This window comes from Pygoscelis adeliae, unplaced genomic scaffold, assembly GCF_000699105.1.
Source record: "Pygoscelis adeliae isolate BGI_AS28 unplaced genomic scaffold, ASM69910v1 Scaffold141, whole genome shotgun sequence".
In the NCBI taxonomy this organism is placed as follows: domain Eukaryota; kingdom Metazoa; phylum Chordata; class Aves; order Sphenisciformes; family Spheniscidae; genus Pygoscelis; species Pygoscelis adeliae.
Genome location: NW_008824231.1, coordinates 1,284,721 through 1,305,588, shown reverse-complemented (window position 1 = coordinate 1,305,588; position 20,868 = coordinate 1,284,721). Strand labels below are relative to the sequence as shown.

General features: G+C 41.0%; 1 long non-coding RNA gene across 1 annotated transcript; it reads left to right on the top strand.

Moving 5' to 3' along the window:
* Nucleotides 1-490: 490 nt before the first annotated feature.
* Nucleotides 491-17,919, top strand: LOC103926030. Its single transcript, XR_664054.1, has 3 exons — nucleotides 491-615; nucleotides 9,361-9,364; nucleotides 17,907-17,919. It is a non-coding gene; the product is annotated as an uncharacterized LOC103926030 (long non-coding RNA).
* Nucleotides 17,920-20,868: the final 2,949 nt, after the last annotated feature.

The window sequence follows — 20,868 nt, the reverse complement described above, 5'->3', positions numbered from 1 at the left end:
CGGCTCATGTTCAGCCGGCTGTCGACCAACACCCCAGGTCCTTTTCCGCCAGGCAGCTTTCCAGCCACTCTTCCCCAAGCCTGTAGCGCTGCATGGGGTTGTTGTGGCCAAAGTGCAGGACCCGGCACTTGGCCTTGTTGAAGCTCATACAGTTGGCCTGGGCCCATCGATCCAGCCTGTCCAGGTCCCTCTGCAGAGCCTTCCTACCCTCGAGCAGATCAACACTGCCGCCCAACTTGGTGTCGTCTGCAAACTTACTGAGGGTGCACTCGATCCCCTCATCCAGATCATTGATAAAGATATTAAACAGAACTGGCCCCAATACTGAGCCCTGGGGAACACCGCTCGTGACCGGCCGCCAACTGGATTGAACTCCATTTACCACAACTCTCTGGGCCCGGCCGTCCAGCCAGTTTTTGACCCAGCGCAGAGTACACCTGTCTAAGCTGTGAGCCGCCAGCTTCTCGAGGAGAATGCTGTGGGAGACGGTGTCAAAGGCCTTACTGAATTCCAGGCAGACCACATCCACAGCCTTTCCCTCACCCACTAGTCGGGTCACCTGGTCACAGAAGGAGATCAGGTTGGTCAAGCAGGACCTGCCTCTCATGAACCCGTGTCAGAGGACAAGAGGAGGTCAGGCTGACAGGCCTGTAGTTCCCCGCATCCTCCTTCCGGCCCTTCTTGTAGATGGGCGTCACATTGGCAAGCCTCCGGTCATCCGGGACCTCCCCCGTTAACCAGGACTGCTGATAAATGATGGAGAGCGGCTTGGCGAGTTCTTCCGCCAGCTCCCTCAGCACTCTTGGGTGGATCCCATCTGGCCCCATAGACTTGTGAACATCCAGGTGGTGTTCATTTACAATGAACTCCTCACTGGTGGTCTCATACATTACTTTTACTGCACTGGGACAAGGGCAGTAATGCTTCTGAACCCTGACATCCCACAGATGATTCTTAATGAAAACCCATATCAGGTGGTGCAACCTGCATGGGACATGGTTCTTTGAAAGATTTAACTACACCAAAAGAATCACTGAATGTGACCAGAGACAGCGAATCTTACTTTCTTTGCTAATCTTGCTCTTAAAACAAGTTATGCCTAAATGTGGTTCAGCAACGTGTGGCCACCTTTTGTTGGGATGAGACCCAGTTGCAGTCCCCTTCTGTTCCCTCTGCAGCTGCAGCTTGGAAACTGGAAACCCAGATGCGGGAGCAGGTAGAGAAGGGTGGTGCTTCCCTGCGATGGAGACAGCACAGCAGAACATACCTTCCCAGAATATAATGCTGCCTGAATGACCAAATTAATTGTAGCGTTAAAAAAATGCTTGTTTTAGATATTCTAATGATAACCTCAAGCTACTACCTCAGTCTAATGAAGTGATTAGTGTATCCTTGAATCCATATACTGCAAGGCCAGAGACTTGATTTTTTTACAGGAAATCATATCTGAGCATGATTGCCAAGTTGTTTCTTTTTAGCTTGGATAGAATGACAGATCCACAACTTGTTGAGTTTAGTGGAAGTTTTTCCATAGATTTCAATGGGCTCTGGATGAAGAATGTGATATTTGCTGAGCTGTACAATGTAACTTTCTCATATTTTAGAAGGAAATAGTCACATTTAAATGGTAGCGAAAACCCGATGTAAATTGTTATGTTTCTCAGCCTCTTTCTGATGCCCTGACTGTTAAAGCAGAATATATATGAGTATATAAACTGCTGCCGGAATTTGCCTGCAGGACAAAATACTTGTTCTTGAGAGAAATCCAGGTGTACTTCAGACAAGGAACTAAATACCTTTATTGCCTAAGATGGCAAAGGAACCGGGGGAACATTTAATTCAGTTCAGGTGTAGCAATTTGGTAGTTTTGTCCTTCATGTCCTCACCTCTGCTGATGGAAATTGGGCTCATGCTCACTGAAAGCAAAGGGCTAGAGTTTCATCTGGTGATACTTTAATAGCTCTCAGATGAGGTACCTTAGATGAGCATCAAGCCCGGTGGAGCAACTGCTGTAAACTTCAGTGAGTGAGAGGAGAGTCAGAGCCTTTCATGATGGTTAATACAAGTTTGCTGGCAGATATTAATTACACACATATTATAAAAACACATATAAAATCAGATTTTGCACAATTTTTATATATATATCGCACTTTAAATTAAACACGTACAAATCACAGGTCAAGCTCATAAGAGGCAACACTGAAGTCAGTGGTACAAAACTGGTATATATAGACTTTGAAAACTTACTTCTGTTTTATCCTACTTGGATTTTTCTCAGAACAGAATTTGCTTCAGTGAGAATACTTAGGTGAGTAATGATTGCTGTCCTAAGGAAAAGATTCGAGAGTAGACTGTTTGAATCAGTAACAGAACAATCTCTCGCTTTCCGAGTATATAACCAGAGAATAAACGAAGCAACTATGATTTCTCATGCACTGCATTTTTGTTTTTCATTTGGACAAACAAGCACACATACTTGAAGAACTCTTTGCCAACAGCAATAAAACACTTTGTGCCAGACTGCTATTGCTTATATTATAATATTACATTGTGACTTAAGCTCTATTTCTTGTGTTTGGTGCTTTTTGTTTGTGCATTGTTAGGTTTGGCTGGCTACAGTACTAGTGTACTCAAGGCTGGCAGACTCTTCCACTCATTTTACAGTGTAAATATTCATTTTCACAAAGAAGTGATGCTTTTTTTGGCCCAGTGAATTCAAATGCTCGGCTATGCCTTATATACAGTGGTTAGAAGAGAGAAAAATGGGAGGAGACTACTGCTAAGATTTTTTTGTATCTATAGTTACTGTATGAAATGAATGAGGTTAATTAGAGGCTGACATTCTGGTGGCTCTTGTAGGTATAATCCAGACACTTTTGTGAGAAGAAAAACAATACTGAATAAGCAAACTTTTTCTTTCTTTCTTTTTACTTTTTTATTCAGTTTTGAGTGGAAAGGGGTTTCAGCTGGCGGAAATCAACAGTTTTATTAATCTCAGCGGAATTTCTCTGGCTAACAGGGTTTACAGCTGAGAATCCTATCCAGAATTTAAATTTCTCTTGCCTTTTTTTTTTTTTTTCATGAGACAGGGAAGCAGATTTGCCCCTTCTGAAGAAATAACAAAAACACAAGAACAACAAATCCTCAGCAGCCTTTTCCCTAATCATCTACATTGCAGATGTGTTGTCTTATATCTGTTTCACCTCAAACATGCCTAAAAACCCTGAGCACCACATCTTGGAGAGCCCTTTGTACCTCTGGAGCACAGAAGTTGGCGCTTCTTATAATTTGAGGTACATTGAGAAGTAAAATTTGGACTCACATATTTCAGAGGGTTCCACTTCCCTGCAGAGTGCCTGTTTTGAAATATAAAAAGGTCTACATTTCCTGCTGTAGTTTGTTATCCTTTAGAAAGTTTCTTCACTAATAGGTTGTACCATCTGTTGGGCAATTTGTCTAGATGCCATCTTGCCAACAGCACTCCTGTATTTAGTCATGTTGCAATGTGTACTAATAGAGTAGATAGGCACCTGTCTCCCTTTTCCCTGTGTTTGATGAGGTGAAGGGAAAGATCCCTGGGTGTTTTTCTTTTTTCTATTCTTTTTGATAATTTCAGTATCTCTCTTTTGTTTCCTCTGTGTAAAACACAGAGAAGGTTCTGAGCCTAAGCATCTAAGCAGATCCTTTAAAAAGTATTTTCTTTTTTCTTTCTAAACTTTTCTTTTTTAGGGGAAGGAGAGGAAAGGGGATAATAACTGGAATTTTAAATTCGTTTTCTTTCACTTAAAACCATGTCAAAATACTCAGGCAAGCTCCTGATTCAATGTTTTTTGTTTTAGGGCTTTTTTCAAAAAGTTAGTGTTTCCTCTGTATCCAACCAGTTCTATCTAAAATTGCAAATATCAGTCAAACTGGCCTCACAGAGAATAAAATAACACCAGAGGTTTCCCACTGAAACATTCAGTCAGAGGGTCAGCTGCTGGCATTGCATGTACCAGCTGGGACATAGCAAAGATGCTCCCAGATTCCTCGAAGCCCTGCACACTTGCAGGTTGTGGGACTGCCTGTCACTCTGCATAGTTGCCATGCCACATGGGTGCATGTCTTCTTCTGGATCTGTGATGCTGATAGTATCTTTTGGAGGATAATCCAGTAACCACCTTTAAATTGGCAATAATCTGCTATGAAATACAAGGTACCTCTGGATGGTAACATTCACCATACCTGCAGTGGAATATGCCACGGTGAGAGTCCTGTGTCCTTGCTGAGTAGCTGAAGCCTCCAATATCTACTTACCCTTACTCATAGCTGGGAAAAGGGCACTACGTAGCAACAGTGGGAGAAACCTTGTTGGAAATTCATCTCCTTTTGTCTTTCTGAATAGTTTTTATCACACTGCGCTCCTTTCATCTGGGAAAAGCAAAAAAAACCCTCATTTAAACACCCTATAAGAAATAAAGCTTGGAGTTAGTAGAGTGAAACAGAAGTATAGCAGGACTCTAAGGTTATTATAAGGAGGAGCTGGGAAGACAGAAATCATCTAATTAGAAGTAAGTGGGGCAGATACGAGATAGAGGAACACGTGCTTATTCTAATCCACTCAGGACAGTTGTCCCAATCACTCTTTCTTCCCACCCCTCTTCCTTCAGCCAAAATTCTACTTTAAGTAGCAGTGCAAGCTGTAGGTTTTATAAACATAGTACTGCTCCTAACTTCGAGTGTCAAGACGGGTTAGGGGGAAAGTGCAGTATTTGCAGCTGACCTTTCAGAGCACTGTGTGAAAAAGGATTGACAGCTCCTTTTTGGCTTAAATCTTCAAGGGCTATGAGATAATGTAACACAAAATCATTTCTCATTCAGTCCCTATAGGCACATTAAATGTTTCGTATTCTTTCAAAAGTCACTGAAGTTACAAAACTCATTACATTTTATTTTAATTATATCCACTTTTTTCCTTTTCTTCACTAGGTAGCAATTATTGGTGAATATATATATTCAAGAGAATCTGCATTTTCTTTCTAGCCTGAAATCTAATATGCAGTTGCATTAAAATTAGTCTGTTACCAAGAGAATATTCCAATAAAAGCTGGTAATAATGAAATAATTCTGTTTGGATTTAATATAATTCCATATTAAATACATTAAGGGTTCTTCTCTTTCCTCTTTTGATTTTTTTTTTCCTTTTTTTGGTGCTATTCACCAGCACAACTCACAAAGGTAAAATCTTTCCAGTGTCTTCAGGGTGTGAAGTACGTTGTTGCATACTGGCTTCCCAAAAATGGGTTGTACTTTTAAGCATATTTATGCTGACACCTGTGACTGACCAATAAACCCCTAAAATGGAAGAAGGCTCAGAGGAGATGGGTAAGGGCAATGTGCCCATGAAGCTCAGGGAATAATGCAGGGTGTGACTGATCACAGCTGTTGCAAAGAATCTGAATTTTATCTCAACATAAAAAGAGGACCCGAGGGTGGCCTTTGTTCTAGATAAACAGCTATCAACAGCTGAGTGGATCAACTGGTGGTGTAAATATTTCTCCCTGAGTTCTTTAGAGGAGAGTGAATGTCTCCCTGAGTTAGCCAGACCAGCATGGGGAGAGTGAATACGTAGCTTAACCCATCACAGAGTATAAAAACTAAACAACTAACAAAAGAATTTCAAAGAGAGCAACGGGCTTGAGCTGGTTTCAACCCACGTATTCCTTGACAGCAACTGGGGATGCCCAGTGTCATTATGGTGAGCATATTATAGGGTTGAGTAATGGGAATGACATCGGTATTGTGATTGAACTGTATATTGCAATTGCTATACATTTTGCTAAGTGTAACTTACATTTGTATTGTGTTATACAATATATTTTTTTATCACTGTTAAAACAGAAATCCCATCTTTAAATTAGTAAATTTGATATTACACCTTACCGTCTCCATATGTGGAATATCTAAAAGAACTTGATCAGAGGGTATTGGACTCTGCTGTACAGAAATTCTGGGATCAATCTGAGACTGTTGAACTGCAATTACTTTGGAAATGAGACAGCAATAATGGGCAGAAATCTAAGCCAGAAGGTACGTTCTTGCAAAATATAGATCAACAGAATAAAATTGCCCATGGTAGAATTTGGTTGGAACACAGTGATAAACTATATTCTTAGAAAGGATGACTATGTTTGCAAAGATCAGGGCTGTTCAGAAATTTTTCTTTAGGATTTCACTGAACTGGCAGAGGTGCCTAAATATTACCAGGATTGGCTCAAGGCAAAGGCAAATATGTCTAGAACTGTGAATCACTTCCTTTAGTTATTTGGGGTTGGTGGAGTTTTGTTAGTTGGTTAGTTTGTTTAAGTTCCCTTTCAAAGACTTTAGTCTCTCATTACTTTGCTTCTTTTCTATAGTATTGTTAGAGGACAGGCTCTTGAAATTCACTTGTCCAGTCCTTGCTGACATGAGTTATCATGGCAGGCCAAACACCACCAGCTTGTCCTGGAATGGGACAGCGTAGCCTGGGCCATTGGCCAAACCACTGAAGCTATCTTCTGGTCTCTGCTGTGGGCTACAATAGCTCTTGCCTATTGTAAGCACCTGGAGAAGGTTGCAGAGCCTGCAGACAGCCTGCATTTTGGATGGCTGGTCAGCAGATTTAAAGGACATATAAGTTTCAGTGAAACACCACATTCTGAAGTTTCATTTCCTTATTTAAACAGTCTATAAATGAAAATTATACAGTTTTTAATCTCAAATATTTTATGCTTTAATAAGAACAACACAACCCTGCCTTTCTGTCTCTCCTCAGATACCAAAGGTTCATTACCACTCATTGGGTCCATGTCTTGTAATAGCATAATTTAAATAAAAGATTGTATTCACTGTAAGAACAGCTCAGGGAAAATTGAAAAAAAAACCCCTATAATGCCCAATAAAGCAAGTGAATGTAACCCCAAACCTTGTGAGCCAATACCTTTCAGGGCAAAGGCTGAAATGAGAAAGGTGCAAAGCCTTCTTCCCTTTCATGTACATCTCCCTCATTGTTCTCTTTCCTTGCAAACTGCCCAGTCATGGCAGATATCTGTTACTTCACCTGTGCCTGTGGTGTGACTGCTTGCTGGATTGGATGTGTGTATGTCTTAAGACCCCATGGAAACCACAAATTCCCACTGTTTTATTACCATTATCTCCCTTGAAATTCAAGCTTATGAGAATCAGATCTGAGGATAGGGCTAGAAAGTAGAACTAGTTGGAAAGAGAAACTGATTGAATGATTTTTCTATCAATGTATTCAGTTTCATCAGAGTGAAAATGTTTCATAACATAGTGTTGATTTCAGAGGAATATTATTTTGGAAATAAGTTTAAAACATTCCCACAGTGTCAAAATATCCCCTTTCACTTTTCCAGCAAAATCTGCTGTCTTTTTGTTTAGGAATCACTTTTAGTTTTAATTTTTGACTTCTGCATTTAACTCTATATCCTTATATATTAGTATATTAGATTAATAATATGCTGTATTATATATTTGTAAACACATTGTACATATTTTATGATGTAGTTTGAAAAGGGAAAAAAATGAAATGTTTTGATCTGGACAAAACATTTCCAGTGATGCAAAATCTAATGCCAGAGATATCAGAATTGTCTGCAGATTTTGTGAAGTCCTTTGCAAAAATGGAATTTCCATGCTCTGTGCTCCTCCTTTTACAGACACACCTTGAGTGCTCAATCAAAGTTGTTCAGAGTAGCTTGAGTAGTTGAATGGAAATAAATTACATTTAAAAAATCATTAGTATTATATTGGTATTTTAGGTCTCTATTATACCTGGTAATAAGATACATCAGAAAATCCTCAAAGACCACACACACACAGAGTCTGGTGTGACAGGTCCTGGTTTGTGACTCAGGACATATCTGCACCAGTACAGACTCAGCTAGCATTACCTTGGGTTTATAAATCTGGTGGAGTGGTATAGGCCTCCTGAACCTAGTCACTCAGGTGTGGGAGCTTGATAGCCCTGTGCTTAGTCTGCAGTGTAGACGTACTCGGTGTGTTTCACACTCACATGAATGGGACCACACGTCAAAAGATGTATGGCCCCATCTCTAGCATGGTCATAGAAAGAAGAGACAATGGAATAACTGCCTTTCTGAATGCCTGCATCTTTCTTTTCCTTGTTCAGAGGAATGCAAGTACCTTGCTGAGCTTTGTGGACCACATCTTTGGAGCTAATTGGAGCATGCTGGGAGCTGCCATTCTTGACTCTTTTCATGGAGAGGCAGGGTAACTGAGTACCTGGGTCAGGGTCTGGCCCTGGTCTTTCCTGACATGGTAAAGCATTGTCGGAGCCACAGGAACCCCAAACACTGACTTCTAGTTTCTTTCCCTGACCATGGAAATATTTTACCATGCAAGCTCTCTAATACAAAAAAAGGCAGTGATAACTTTGCCGCTGTTCTCACCCTGTATAACTCAGATTTATGTTTGTAACTCCATAGATACTCTGATGTAGTGCTACAGATACTGTCAGCTTTAATTATGTCTAAATGTAAGGTGACATATTAAATGGCTAGCTCCATTTGTAATGAAGCTTAAAAAAATAGATATTATGTCTTTAGATATATTACTTATTCTTTTTTGAGTTTTCACTTGTTAAAAAAAAAAACCAAAAAAACCCCACCATGGAATTTTCAAATCAGATATAATTAGTTTTTGCTTTAGAAAAGTAGTCTGAATTACTCCATAATTGCACTGATGAAAAAAACCAAGTTAAGACTGTGGAAATGGTAATGAAAGTATAACCTTAAAAGGACTGGAAGCTAATACCTCTGAATCAAAAGACAGTCTTTTAACCTGTAGCCTCCACAGTCTTGTCTTTACCTTACAGCCATTAACCCTGAGAAGTAGTGTTAATAATAATAATTAGCCTATGTTTTTATTCTAATGCACCTATGCCTAAATTCTTTTGAGTGCATGGCAGAGGTGCAACTATAAATAAACCCTGTAGCTTCCTCACCAGAGGCTTGACCCCTTCCATGTGTTGTGATTAGTAGGTGCATTCATTGCAAAACTCCCTTCTTTCTAAATTACACAGCCACATACTGACCGAAATGCCACCCCTACAGCAATGAAGTATGACCTCTAACTTGTGAAACCTCATCTTTATCACTCAGTCCCTGGTATCTCCTGGCACTGGAATAATGGTGCCTTTTCACAGGGAACAGAAAGCCAGAGGAACAGAGCTTCGAGGGGCAGGGGAAAAAAATGGTACAAGAAAACCTTTTTCTCACACTCCCTTGCTCTCAGAGAATGGGTGTCAGGAGTGAGTCTGGGGAAGGGGTTTTGTGAAGTGAGAAAGACACAGAGAAACAGGCTGGTAAAACCCACAGAGTGACTGTATGTAGTTGCTTGTTAATTTATCATCCCTCTTCTCCTCTAGTCCTTCTCTGTGAATGTCCAATTTCAATGGTAGTGTTTCTGGATAAAGTCAAAGCCTATTCCATATCCTGTGAGCTACTGAGCACATTTCAGATGCTGGATAATCAATGCCTCTGGTGGGAAAACATGGAAGATCTTTGCTGAAATAGAGCCTTTCATCCAGGATCTTCTCTGTTGTCCTTCTGGTGTTACAATGAGGGTCCCTTTTTCTTATCCTGGAACACAGTCCCAGAGGCTGTTCCTTCCTAACTCTGCAGATAGAATGGAAATTTTTGCTACACGCTCCACTAGTGTTGATCTCCACTAGTGTTGATCTCTCCATGTGCTTTCTGAATAATCACGTCCTTCCAATATTTCTCCAGCATTCACTGGATATCAGGCTGCCGAGACTGATCTCAGATCATAGCCATGGCTATAGTGCACAGGGGAAAACCTGTCTGAGCAGCTGCAGCTTTTGAAGGGTGGACCAGAATTATAAACACAGTTGGAAATACATTCTTTCGGCCACTGGAGGGCTCACAATTTGTTCATCAGCTCAGTAGAGAGACATGGAGAACAAGGGGGGAAAAGTGAGTGAAGTGCTCAGTTCCAGGGAGCTGTTACCTCTGCACATGGGCTCCAAGGTCTCTGTGAAAATGTTTTACGAAGTCAGACTTTGCTTCCCATGGTATACTCCTGTAGCCATCACATGAGGAAGTCAGGAGGGAGATAGCGGTCATCTTGAGGTTATATGCAGTTTTAACAAACCTATGTAGGAAATTATCTGCTGATAAGTGAATCTTTCTGTGACTTGTTTTCTCACGGCTATATTGCTTCTGGCTCACGAGCTTGATCTAGTTTCTGCATTACACTGAGTAGACAAGCTTTGGGCAGGTAAAGAGTTTCTCAAGTGTCCTTAATCATTTTGACAATAAAGTTATTGATAACTTGATTTATTCTCTGCAGTTACCTGGGGAATTGCCTGGGGAAAGCTCTTTTGCTCTCTTGGTGCAATTCTTGCAGGGAAGGATTATAATTTGTTATTATTTGGCTGGGGGCACTAGTCAGTGCCCATGCTTTGGCTGTAGTCCTTCACTCTGGGCCCCTTACTTCATCATTCACCAGCATAAGAAAGAGTTTTATCATTGTCTGTCATGTCATCTTGGTTTTCCTCTGGTGTTTTGCATTGCATTCCTGGAGTAATCAAAGCTTGAATTTGGCTCAGTTACAATTTTATGGACTCAAAGCCGAAATCCCAGAGGAATATCTGACAGCTTGCGTAGTGGAGGACATCCAACTAGATGCTTAAAATTACCATGGGCAGCTACAAACCCACCACAAAAATAGCAGGATGGAGAAAGCCTACTGTAACCAGAGTAGTACATTTGTTTACCAGTCAGTCTTCCTTCCTCTTTTTTGAGATGTTCAGCTGCCAAAGGCAGTGATACAGTCTCCTACTAAGATTATGTTAAAGCTAATTGCTGCCATAAATTGTAGCTTATGATTCCAGTCCTCTTGCAGTCAACCCACATTTTTCCCCTGACGTCAAGAAAAACAAACTTTGATTGCAATGGTTACCATATCAACTTCCTCTTAATTTGAGTTGCACTCCCCAAATAATTTTTCTCCTTTTATGATAATGTGGATATAGATGTTCATCTGTTCGTGTAAGAAGCTATTAAAATATCTCCATATTCATCTCTGTCTATCAGTCAATGACAAGCATAGATGCATTAATACTGAGAGCGCTACAGTGGAATTCAATTAACTTATTAATAAGACATCAGGATGTTTTAAAGCCTGTTAGTGCTGTGCTTTGGGATATGATCCACACTTTGATAAATCTTCTGGGGTGCGTAGGCAGTGAGCGGAACGCATCTCCTTGTCAGTGACTTTGTGACCATGGATAGAGAAATGACTCTCAATTCATTACAAATGTAATTGTTGTAGTAGTTGCTGTAGTTCTTGCGTTGTCAAGATTTCCAGTGCAATCAGAGCTCACATCCCTTCACGTAAATGAGATGACACAGCAGTCAAGTTGTTTACCCTCAAGCATTTAATGCAAGTTCTTTGAATTGTCCTTTGGAGACACCTACCCCTCGCCAGTCAGAGAGTATGGGTTACCCATAATGTAACATACCCATATAAGAGTACTGGGTTACCCATAATAGATTTAAATTGGTTAAGCTCTGTCTCAGCTACAGCCTGTAGTGTCACTGGCCCTACCTGGATGTGTCTAAGCCAGTCAGAAAAACCTGATCAGTCCCATTCTCTAGTATGGAAAGCAAGTGGCAAGACACAGCCTGTACCCAGACAGCTGAATTCCCTCCTTTCCCCAAAAGCAAGTTGGCCTCATCCATGGAGCCTACTGGAAGGAGTTTCTTGCCTTGGTGATGTCCTGAGCCATGCTTGGGCATTGGCTGGAGTACTGCGAGGTGGATAAAACCGTTTCAGGAGCATGCTAATAATGGGAAAAAGGGCTGCCATGAGACAGGAATCGAGGTTTTCCCTGGTCTTGTTTCATTTATTGCTGCAGACGTAGCTCCTGAAAACAGTTTGCATGTCAGTCATTAAAGCCATTCCTCAACATAGCATCTGCCAGTTATGTTTACCTTCTTAATAGAAATGTTGTGAACTGCTTTAAATGGGGAGAAATATACAGTTCAGAGACTGGGAGTATGGATCACGAATTCAAAATCTAAAGGAAAGAAACATCACCGTTGAAAAGAATACAAAGAGCCCTATATTATTCCTCTAAACCAGCAGAGAAAGGTATGCACACCCCAATTAAATTAAATAGAAAAAAGCTTTTCCTTCAGGTATACCCTGTTATGTACCTTAAAATATGCACTGAAATAAATTCCCACAGACAGAATGTTATCATAAGTCTAATTAAATTTAAATTCCTTATGGGACATTAACTTTTACAACAGAAAGAAATTGTTTCTCTTTAAAAAATTTAATTTTTATCTAACTCACTCTTCTGAGGGAAGTGCTGAATGCAAGTTTCTTCATAAGATTTACTCACAAAAGGAGTGTTTCTCAGGAGTTAAATCAGCACTGCTTTGTGTCACACAAGGGACCTTCCCAGGGTATTGTTGTACAGGGACATGAATCACTTACAGTTTCCACAAACATAACTTGATTTTGACCACTGGCCTTTCAGGTTGGAGAAACAAAGTCCCGGGGGCAAATGTAGTGAAAATAATAGAAAATCTGTCTGGGTGTATTAGGTACTATTTAGTCATTCTCAAATGGTTCCCTCTTTTTTGAAATTGGTTTTTTATTAATAGGGACTAAATTAGTACAAAACAACATTTCTAAGCATTTGAGAAGAGAAGCACCCAACTGGTGCTTCTTACCTACCGAGGGAATTCGTGTCTGTGTGTCCAGAGTTTCCAAGCACCTGTTCTACAGTTACAGCCTTTAATTTCTGTAGAAATTACTTACAATTACCTATGAAAATGGAGAAGCAGCTCCTCAGTTTTATAGAACTAGCAATTCTGGATCTTGGAATATTCCTAATGGCTTAAGCTTATCACATAACTTCAGATGAACTGCTCCCAAAGATAAACAGATGATACTCAATAGCAAGTTAGCTGTTTAGGTTATTTATGTTATCTGATCAGAACTGTAAGTTTTTTTAGTAAGTTCATTAGCTACACAGCAGAGGACTGTGTGGCAGGTGCACCTGCCCTGGCAAAGACCGGGGGCATTAAGACCTCTGCATCCTCACTTTTTGCGCCCTTACTTTCGTGCCTTTACAGTGGCGAGTGCTGACCGTCACACACGCTTTGGGCCAGTGATTACGGTCATGTATACACCTCGGGTGAGGGGTAAGAAAGTCAAGGCCCTCAGCCAATCAGAATTGACCACAGATCAGATTCGACTAGGGTATAAATGGAGCCCCACCAGAGGGCAAGTGGAGCCGGTCCTTCTCGGAGCAGTGGGTCTGCAGTTGGGGACTCTCCCCTTTGGTTGGGACACCGCCCAAGGAAACTCCTCGAGGTTGAGAGCCCTCATCTCATAGGTGAGTGATTGTGCACATTTTGGATCCTCGTTTCTAAAGCCAGCTGTGCAGTATTAATCCCTCGTACATCATCCTGAACCTGGGGTTTACTGTGGTTGTCGGAGTGTTGATGCCTCATTTCTAGTTAGTTTTCTGCTAAACAGTTTTGTTTAAATAAAGTTTATTTTTTAATCTGTCACCTGCCTAATTTGATCACATGAGCCTCCGTGACAGACTGGCAGCTTTCCTTCAATAATTTGAAAATAATAAACTACAATGTAATATACTGTAAGCAGAAAATGGACATCCTGATGATGTGAATGGGGCTGTGGGTTTTTTGTATTCTCTAACGTAATGATTGCCAGCCTCTACAGACACTTACAAAAATAAGTAACTCTCCTGAGTTAAATCAGTCTTTCCTGTACTGCGGGCATCAGTTTTAATTTATAAACCTTTGCTTTGCTGCAGGTGAAGTCTGAGGACTTTGCTGGAGACCCAAACTTATACATAGAAGATCATTACGCTACAAATGCATCAACACTCCCTTATCCTTACACAAACCAAAACAAAGGTAGATCTAATTCAATTTTACAGCAGGATTCGGTGTTGACTAGGGTAGTACTTGCTTAGGATGGAAGCTGAATTATTCTCACTGCCTTTATTAAGAGAGACTCTGTGACTAATATGGAGGCTGGGGAAAGTGGGGAATCAGCAGAGTTGTTTCGTTAGCTGCTCTTTTATGCTGTTTGGAAAACAGGCTGGAAGATATGCAGAAGCCGCCAGACACTTTGTTTGAGGTGGCTAAATCAGCATTGCTGAAATAACCAATCCACCTCAGGATGCTGTGCGCATGTGTGTATTTGGGGAATCTGCTTGTCTTTTTGCTTGAAATATCACACAGTACATTTTGAACTCATGTTCCTCCAAGCATGAACTGTGAATCCATACCCCACACGCCAGGAAAAGGAGTCTCACTAGGGATGCCCTGAGCAGCTTAACGTCATCCTGCTCCACTGCTTGTCTCTTTCTTCCAAGCTCCTCTGCTAGCCAGAACTGGCTGTTTGAGACCCTCTCCACAAAGTTCTTCTCATGTCACTCAGTTCCTAACAATCTTTCTGCAACACGTGAGGAATGGTGCGGTATTAAGCTTCTCCTAACACTTACTGAGGATTATCCCTCCTCTTTGTCACCTCTTGATGGCAAAAGGCACAGCTGAGTTTTAGGAATGCTGAGGCAGAGGAATGGATTAAGTGATGCCCTGAACTGTGAGTCTAAGATAAAGACTAAAAACCAATGTGTACCAACACAGCAGTAGAAATACCCTGTTCTCACCCATCCTTCTGATGGTAGAGGTAGGTTTGACAATCATGCTATGGTCAGAAAAGTGCATTTGAGTTATTGCCGTGATTCAGGCTGTAGTGACTGGGTACAGAGCTGCCGGACAGGTACCTCCATAATTTACATGTCTTATTATCCCATTTATTGTTCCTTGACCCTCCTTTTTGCTGCCCTTGTACCTCCAGACCTGTTCCCAAATAAGCCACTCAAAACCCCAATCACTTTTCTCCACTGGTCCCAATTTTGATACATCTGTATCCTAATGGGGTATTTCTAACACTGTTATTGAGGTCATCTCAGTGTAGCCTGCTGTTGCTGAGGTGGTTTCCCAGGCCTTGCCAGCTTTATTTCTTGAAGGTCCATGGTGCTCCCCTCCACTGTTGGTGGGGTTTGCCTGTCTCTCACATAACTCTCCCTTACCCGCTGGTGAAATGTTGTCATCCCTCATGGCTCTGCCTGTGATTTTACCAGCTTCTCACATGGCTTTCTGTCACATCTGGCAATTTCTCGTCATGGCCAGTAGTTTTCCACATGCTGTTGAATTAGTTTAACCTCAGTCCACAACCTAGACACTGGCCTAGTCGTTACCTGCTGCCCCAACAGTCTCTACACATTTTCAGAACATTTCCTTTTTTGAGGCATTTCCCCTTTGACCTTGCCTGGACTCTGAGCTGGCTGCTCTTTAACCCAAGGATCGTTTCCTGGAGGTACACTGTCCTTTCACTATTGGTGACAGCCGAGATGTATAGCTGAGTGCTCTCAGGATTGTGCTCATAGTGGATCCCTTCAGGTGTTGCAGGAAGCAGGGGTGATGTGGGATGAGGTTGGTGCCTTCAGTGCTCTTTAACACTGCTCAAAAGAGCAACTAGAGATGTTTAGCTATCTTGTCCTGTTTTAGGTTAGCAGTGTCCTGTGTGTGCTATGTTAGCAGTGGCAGACCAATGCAAAATAAAACCAGATATAAACCGTCATTAACTCCTATATGGACATCATGGCACTGATGTATAATGTTTGTGTTTGAGTTAAAACTGACATGTTTTGCTAGGCTGGTGGCCTGTGAATGCAGGGTACATCTTGAGAAGATCTTTAGGACATCCGGATCTTCAAGATGTTCAAGGGCAGTTATGCACCATACATGCAGCATACATGCTGTTAGTGAGCTGTCCTGGATGCATCTGGCAGGTTCTTGGTGCCACATCCCTCTCGTGTAAACAAAACTTTCTCAAAAACTGACCAAAGTTTTGGAAACCAAATTCATGGGGCCAGACGAGGATAAGGTGAGGAAATCTCTTGTAAGAACAGAAATGTCCTCTCTCTGATACAAAGTGGTGGTTTTGTTTTGAGTTAAAAAGAGAGTTTTCAGAGCATTCAGATGGGAATTCTGTCATGTTTTTGTGAGTGCAATGGGGTGTCTCTGCCCCAGGACAGTAGCAAAGTTATAACTCATTGATGTGATTGCATCCTGATGCTGGATGTTAAGTGGGGAGATGGTGAGTAGGACTGATCCCCACACAAGTTTTGGAAGCTTTAATGTGCCTGTGATACTACTGAAGCCCTGAAAAACTGAAATTCTGGATTATAAATCATCTACCTTGAAATTAAATGTATGAGTCACTCAGCAACCACATGATTTAGTTATAGCTGGCTTTGACGGACTTTTCACTGATATTTATCTCATTTCATTGCAATTTTCTTGACTTCTGGGAAAAAATGCAGTCATTTTTAACTCAAAATGGCATTGAATCTGTAGGCAGAATTCCTTTATCTGTCAGTGGGAACAGGATTAGATTTGCAGTGGTTACTACATCAAATTTTCTAATGAAAGATTATTACAGTCCCTTATTAACTATTCCTTTTTCATGATAATTCAGATATAGCTGTTCATCTGCTTGTGAAACTCTTAAATATCTTCAAATTCATCTCTGTCAATCAATGATGAAGTGAGCTGCATGAATACTAGGAAAATTACAATAGATTCAATTAACTTTTATTAATAAGATATTGGAATATTTTACAGCCCAGTAGCAGTGCGCTTTGGGACATGATGCATTCACTGATAAATCTCACGGAGTGCTGAGCAGAAAATGGATTCCTTCTCAGTGATTCTGAAGTCACACTTAATTGCACAAAATCAGATATGTAATTCTCAGCTTCTGCCTATGGAATAGCGATGGTGGAAGCTGCAGAGTAACAAAGATGAGATGTTTTGAAGGATTGGGCACTTTCAGCTGAAATTTTGCTTGATTAGAAGAGAATTGAGTCTAAACCCTTCAAGACACGGACTCCATTTTGATTTGTGTCTATATTTGTCAGTTGCAGTAGAGATGCTCTTAAGGGTATTTGTGAGGCGGTTATGTAGACTCGTGAATCTTTGACATTACATAAATGTTTATAATTGATTGACCTAGTAATACACTAGTAATTCAGACTGCTAAACACCTCACAGATGAGAAAGGTAAGATTCATAATGTGCAAATTCTGAGAAAAGTGGAACTTTGTCTCTGTTAATCTGTGCATGTTTTTATAAATAGTGATGGAACCAGTAGTTTTGTGTACCATGCATTAATCCTAAATGCACAGGAAATGTATTAATACTGTAGAATACTGATAATTGACATCTTATTTTCTCTTCTATTGTTCAAGATCCTAGGCTTGCCTTCAAAGCTTATTACCAAGGTAGAGCTGGAAGAACTATTGTTAGTGCTCAAACACTGCGACTGTGTTTGCTGTTGTTTGAGAGACTGAGCAGAGTGTTTTGGCCTGAGGAGGTTTTGTCAACTACCCACAGCAGAGATGGTGAAATTCAGGAAAAATATTAACTTGAAGGATTGGGGTAGATGGGAGGTTGAGGGAGGCTACTTATACACACACAGATAGATCCAGTATATATACATTTTATTATTAGTACCACTATCTGATTGATTAGAAATGGGCAATAATTTCCTTAGTTTGATCTTTTTAATTTGTAAGTTCCTGGGATGACGAGTTTGCTTTTCTTTGCAAACATACATTGACTCTTGCTCCCCATCTGTTGGAAAGTATCTATGGCTACCTGTACACTTGAAATAAAAGGAGCCAAGGCCTGTTCTTTGCCAGTGGGATAGGTAGCACGTCATGGTTTATGTCCATATGGTTAAACTTGTTCTTAGAGCAGGCTGGCCCTGATCATAATGTTTTTTGGGAATAGTCCCTCATTCATGGCATCCTTGAATTGTGGCTGCATATTGTCCGGGATCATCCTAGTTAGCATGGGCAGTTGCATGCCTTTACTCTAGCCGAGTCCCTGACTCTGTTCAGAACAGGGTAATCAATAATTCTGTATAGACTGTTCCATCTTTTCCATTCTGTGTAGTTTTTGTACTGCTTCATGATTTGTGAGTGAAATTGTTTTCACTAAGAATGAAAATAAGGATTTTAAAATGTGCTATAAAAATCTTACAGCTTGTCATTATTAAGGGAAACTAATTAAGGGAAATAAATGCTTATTTTTTTTCTGTATTTCAAGAAGTGAATTTATTTCCAAAAGTAAGCTGTGTTGACTCTTTAAAGAAAAAAGCATACAAGAAGATTTCTGAGAATTTCAGATGCAACAGTAAAGACTATACTGAAGACTTTAGAGGGGCTTGTGCAGACACAGCCTACAGGATCAGTTCTTGATTTGACAGATGTCATAACTACTTGGACAAACACTTAGCCTGTTCTTGTATTCTGGAGAAAAACAGCCATGTGAGCTGATCCAAGATCAGGAAACCTCATCAAGAACAATTTCCCCTATGCCATTTTACAATTTACTGTGTTTCTTATGGAAAGGCTAAAGGGAAGGGACTGCAAGCTTTGTAGGCTCCAATGCCCAGAGGCTTTGCAGGTATATGGAAGAACCTATCATCAGCTACACATCTGCATGGGAACCTGCTTGGGTGTACCTGTTACCGCAGAACAGCACCAGTCTACCAAGAGACACAGTTGCTGAATCCAGTAGCCCAATGGAAACAAGGCTGCTGCAGCCCCATGGCCCAAAGACCAACCAGTAGTGAGGTTGAGCATGGGTCCCCAGCAGGCACATGCACACAGAGCACCTTTATACAACACACATAAGCACACATGGTTGGTCACAAAGACCAATACGGACAGAAAACACAGTGGTCACAAAAATGCAAATACAAATGTTTTATCCTGTTCCCTTCTCTGGCTGATACTGAGGAATATATATGTGTATATAAATGCATATATTTAGAAACAAATGCATTAAAAAAATATATATGCATATATATGTATGCGTACATACATATATATATACACATATGTACAATGTGGATCCCTCCAGCAGATGCACACAGACATTCATCTGCCCAGTAGCTGAACCTGTATCCCAGTCTCCCCAGTTTCTGGCACCTGGGCACATGAGCCCTGGAGGTTGCAGCCTCACTCCAGCTGCTGGTACTCAGACCGTACCCCCCTCACACATACACACAGATGCAGACAGGTGTCTCAGTGAACTCCCCAGACCCTACAGTCTCTCCAGCAGTTGTCCTGGACCCCCTCATACCTTTAGTAACCAGCTCAGATTCAGTCAGGTCTCTGCCCCCTTGTACTCATCATGCTCAGATATGAAGTTCTGATTTCTGGTTGCAACTACAAAATGGTTTGCTGGGGATAGAAGGGAAACAAAAAATGTATTCCAAAAAATAAAAGAACTTAATGCTTGGCCTTGTTTTTCTGGTAATATTTGGTTTTTATTTGTTTTTAACTTGTTTTGGATGAGGAATGAAAGGACTGGAGAATACACGAGATCCTTGCTCTTCTAAATTCAATGGCAAGACTTGCAAAGAGAAAATTTTCAGCCATTGAGCTTTTCCAGGTTTTCCATATGCATTTTCTTTTGTAAAAAAGTGAACCAGTGCCGGAACGTCAGTCAGTACAAGCTGGATTACCTGTATTTAATCAATGTAGCTGTTTCAGTTTTCCTCAACAGAAGATCTGGCTCTCAGTTTCAAAGGCAGGAGTGATAATTTTAAAAACTTAAAGTTTTATGTGAATCCATTCTGCTGTTATTAAGGAAGGCGAAAGTGTTACACAGGAGGGAGTGAAATTAGCTTTGAAATGATTTTGCATGTAGCTACTTAGATTTTTTTCCCCTGGCTTACTTTTAGCGGAAAGGACATGCTTTCTGTGTCTGCTTTGAAAAGGTTTGGTCTGAAGAAGAACAGAACTTGCTGTTTCACTCTGACACCTATCATGTATTCCCTGGATGCTTGGTCCAAACACCACAAAGTGCCTTCATTACCTACCCCCATTCCTGTCTTTCCCATCTTCTATTACTTTAAACATAGGAGCAGTGCTTGATCACCTTTGAACCGAAGCTGTGCACTTATTACCAGATTCATATCCACAGCTGGGTAACTGCTTTCCAGAAGGAAATTAAATCTGCATGGAAGAAAGGGAAAAATTAAGGTAGTTTAAATAAATAAGGTATGTTTTCTCTATCTGGTAGTCTTAGGAACACAGAAATTGTCAGACTGGATCACGCTCCAGGTCTGTCCAGCCCAGCATCCTGCCTCTAACAGCAACCAGGACGGGCAGCCTCAGAGGAAGACACATGAACCCCAGCATACGCAGACATGGCATAATCTGTTCCTCTGTGATGTCTCGTTTTTACTCTTCAGAGACCTGTATTGGGGTAATTATTGTAGTTCTGGATCTTGTATTACTGTGTAAACTTCCTTTTCTTTGAATGGGCCTTTTTTCTCATTTTTGGTCTGAGACAAAAGTAGATGCAATGATATTAGAGCTTAATGATGGTGACGATAGGGGTGATGATAGGGTTGAGTGTTTATGGGTAAGAATCAGGGGGAAGGCCAACAAGGCAGATACCATGGTGGGAGTCTGTTATTGATCACCCAACCAGGACGAAGAGGCAGATGAAATATTCTATAAGCAGCTGGGAGAAGTCTCACAATAGCTAGCTCTCATGGGGGACTTCAACTTACCAGATGTCTGCTGGAAATACAATACAGCAGAGAGGAAACAGTCTAGGAGGTTCCTGGAGTGTGTGGAAGACAACTTCCTGACACAGCTGGTGAGTGAGCCAACTAGGGAAGGTGCCCCACTGGACCTGT